This window comes from Montipora capricornis, chromosome 12 (genome assembly GCF_036669925.1).
Source record: "Montipora capricornis isolate CH-2021 chromosome 12, ASM3666992v2, whole genome shotgun sequence".
Taxonomy (NCBI): domain Eukaryota; kingdom Metazoa; phylum Cnidaria; class Anthozoa; order Scleractinia; family Acroporidae; genus Montipora; species Montipora capricornis.
The window spans coordinates 36,050,388-36,054,937 of NC_090894.1; positions in this window are offsets into that span (position 1 = coordinate 36,050,388).

Here is a 4,550-nt window from a genome sequence, read left to right on the forward strand (position 1 = left end):
ATTAAGAATAAACAAGCCGGGAGCTCCGCTTTTAGGCTTGGCTAAATCTATATCTTAACTGCAATACCTCAAAGTACCTCGGCCGCATAATTCGAAGCTAACGCGTTGCCAGAAAGGATCTCTAATTTCCAACTCCCTCACTACGTTCGTCCGAAGGAAAAATATTTTCCTTCTCCAGAACGCTGACGCATAGAAAAAAGAACACGCGGTATACAAGCCAAAGTATTAGGACACAAGAATATATAAAGCTATAAATGTATAAAGTAGGAAAAAAGAAGAAACAAAATAAGTTACATTTCTTCTACGCGAAAGGTAGGGAACAACCTGGTCAATTGTAACCTACTGTCTAAGGAATCCTTGACGTAAATATTCTTAGCTGTTTCTGATTTCCAGCGACCGTGGAGCATGAGTAACCTGTCAGAAGAACCTGACTTCGCTAGATTGTCAGCTATAAACGTTGCGCCACCGGATCTAAGGCTATGAGTGCTAAAACTGACCGAATTTACTCCTATAGCCAAAAGCGATTCCTTAACTAATTCTCTACACCTAGTATAGCTGAGCCTCCTAGGGCCTAAAGTATATGAATTGTCCTTCCTATGAGGTTGAAGTGTTCTGAAAATGTAAGCTGATGAATTGAGATCAATGCCAGCTGCGGAAAGATATCGAGACAATAATGAGTGAGGACATGTAGCACCGCCGCTCTTAGCAATAAATACTATAATATTACCTTGCCTAAATTGATCGGTTTTACTACTCTAAACAGTAATCTCTAGGTGATCGTCGTGAACTAGAATATCCGAAGCTTGCACATCCAATAGCTCGTTGATCCTAAAGAGACCATAAAATCCCAAGAGAAACAGTAAAGCTGTACGTAAATCCCTAAGATTACTGCCTTCGTGAGCAAAGTGAACACAAATACGATATATCATATCGGGGTTAACGGGCTCCTTTTTGTTAACTGGCCTACTGAAAGCTCGTTTGCTGGCCTGAACCAGGCTGTGATTTAGCGCAGTGTCAACCGGATTACCGTGTGCACCAGAAGGAATAAGATCATGGATCCACTTTAACGCACAGAACGCAGACAAAACGACAGCATAGGATCTTTTAGTTTCATGAAGAAAGAACAAGTATTCTGAGACGAGTAAACTAACACAAGGCAGGACTAATTTCACGCCTCTGGACCTAAGGTACACGGAGAAATACCTATACTGGGTAACATAGTTTTTAACAGAAGAATTGGCTTTAGAAGCTAAAACCTGCTGCACGGTTATACGTCTTCTGCCCCTGCACGTCGGTCCCTTAAGAGGAAGCTTCTATCAAATCCCAAGGAAATCAAAATTACTAACAAATAATGTGAGGTGGGGGAGGGGGGGGGGGGGGCAGGAAACAAATCCCTAACCCAGCAAAATACTCATTGCCACCCAGCTCAAGTTCGCTGCCATCCGGCTCGAACAAAACTGCCAACCGGCATCAAATACATGAACACTCAGTGCCAACGGCTCAAGAAGCACTGGTCTATCGATCCGAGATCTGTAATACTGGGTTCACAGTTCAAGAAGCCCTCGCCATGAGTCACTCTCAACACTGAGCTCAGATTGGAATGCTACTATACATACATACATACATACATACATACACACACACACACACACACACACACACACACACACACACACACACACACACACACACACACACACACACACACACACAGACAGACAGACAGACAGACAGACAGACAGACAGACAGACAGACAGACATACATACATACATACATACATACATACATACATACATACATGCATGCATACAGAAGAATTGGCTTTAGAAGCTAAAACCTGCTGCACGGTTATAAGCCGTCCCAGGAGGCTGAACCAAAAAGCGAGTTCGTATTACGACCTTGACGCAACGCTAACCGTCCCTAAAAAAATGAATCATCGACAACGAAGTCCCAAAACTTATGAACCAACAAGGCCAGAAAGGCGCGGACGGCCAGTAAGGTACCACTAATGTCCCCTGACATTGCATCGAAACACGAAAATAAGGACTTAAGACAAGAGTACGACCGGTGGCACAACTAAGCAATTTTCGTGTAGCCAGTCTTGGAAAACCGCGTCAACCCCGGCTGTCCCAGGATTCCAGAATCTAGAAAAATATTTTGAGACCTTCTTGTTGTAGTGGTTGGCAAAGCAATCAACCGTAAATGGTCCCCAAAGCTCGTCCAGTTGCCGAAAGAACCCGGGGGCAAGCTCCCAATAGTCATAATCCACAATCTTGCTGAGGAAATCGGCTTTTTCATTAAGTGATCGTGGAACCCACTGAATGTCTAAATAAATTTTAACCCTGAAACATAGCGAAAAAATATCGGAGGCTAAGTTGTGAAGATTGAAATTCATGCTGCCAACTTGCTCAATACTAGCCACCCCTTGGCTATCGGTAAACCACTTAACCCTAGAGTAGGAAGGAAGGAACTAAACGAACCAAGAACAAACTGAACAGCTAACAGCCCGCCGTAAGTAGAGCTCTCCTGGCGTTCTGGTTCGGTAAACATCCTGTGAGCGTGCAAATCTTTCCCAACAATATAACCTGCGCAAGCTACATTACTCGCATCCGAGTAAATGGATATGAAAGGGAATGCCAACAGTTTTGAAATTAATAGAGCGGAGATTATCCTTCCAAAACTGAAGCTCTACCATGCAATATCTATCAAGAGCAAACACACTGTCCCAGTCTTGGGCAGCCCGGCGCTACTGACATCTGGCAATGCCTGCATGGTCATAATTTTGCTGAGATTCCCTAGAACAGGACTCATAGAGATAATCTTACCCACAATGGAAGCCAGGCCTCTAGCAGAAAGTCTAGGATCTTGAAGGGTGTTGTCAATGTGAAGCAAAGCCTTATCTATTCTGGGTTCAATAATGCTAATTTTTCCCTGAAGCCCGTCCCAAACGATACCAAGCCAAGTGGTTAAACGCACAGGGTCCCAAACTGACTTATCTTTGTTCGCAAGGAAGCCGGCCAAAGCTAGATCTGATCTAATGATGCTAGAGTAAATCTCACTTGATAACTTGGTAGATTCGACGTCGAAACCGTCATCAAGGTAAACAACAGTGTGTATACCCTGAGATCGCCAGTGTTTAACTAAAGGTCTGAGTAGCTTGGTGAAGATGTAAGGCGCTGAAGATAAACCGAACGGTAAGACAGTAAACATGAAGAAACTAGGTTTACCATCAGACATGACCCAGCTAAACCCAAGGAAACGTTGGTGGTCGGGAAAAATATTTAAATGGTGATACCCACTTTTAAGATCAAACTTAGTGAAGTGACTACCTTTCTCCAAATAATCTAGCCCACCTCTACAATCTTCAAACTTGAACTTCTGCTTAAAGATATATTGATTCACATATCTCAAGTCTAAAATTAAGCGTTTTTTCCCGCAACTCTGGACGGAAACAGAGAGGGGATTAATAAAGGTAAAACTTGGACACTCTACAAACGCTCCCGGAGGTAACCAACTCTAGAATTGTCGATTGGACAAAGTCGGAGTGTTTCAAAGCAGAGGAATTATTCTTGAACTCTGCCGTTGGTGGAGTAAGCTAGAAGGGTATCTTGTAGCCCTCTCTAATGCATTTCGTGATGAAAGAGGGAGCGTTTATTCTTTCCCACAACTGGACGTGAGCTTTTAGTCTACCTTTAACGGATAAAGTAACGGATAAAGGAGGTAAACAAGGTTCCGATGTATCCGACTCTAATTCATAAGTTGGAGAAAACTTATCGTCTACCTTAAAGATGTCCTCAAAAACTCCAGCCGTGTCATCACTCTACTGGTTTACGGGATTGATCCCCGAGAGGTGTGCTAACTGAACCTTTGAACCGTTGGCTTGCAGGTCCGAATCCGTCGAGAAGTCTTTTGGCCTCTTTTTCCACATCTGAAGCAGATGTCTGTCGCAAAAGGCATTCGACGGCCTGAAAAGGATAAAACAAGTAACGCAGAAGCAGAGCGACCACCAAAAAGTACAAATAAACTAACCAATAAAATAAAATAAACCGAGAATGTGAACTAAAGCACCGCCGAGTAGTGCCACACTTGATGAATATATCAAGCCATACACTCCTAAATATACTCAACTGGAGTCTCAGGAGACTCCATGTGCTAACACAAAATGTGTTAGCATGAAGGCATGCATGCTCTCGCTAAGTTAGATAGATAGATAGATAGATAGATAGATAGATAGATAGATAGATAGATAGATAGATAGATAGATAGATAGATAGATAGTGTATTATAAAAATATATTGCAGGTTACAAGCTGAATTGCATATTTTCAAAATCTATAATACGTTAAAATGTAATAATAAATAATCTTTCCGTCTTGCATTTCGGAACCGAAAAGCGGCTGGTGCGCCTAAGAGCGTATTGTGAGGGTCCACGCTGTTGGACTAGACTGTATAATCGATGACCAGAATCGTTAATTATCCTATCAAAGGTTTGCTTACAAATCTCTAAGTTATAATCACTAATTGGAACAATGTTAGCAAGTTCCATTGC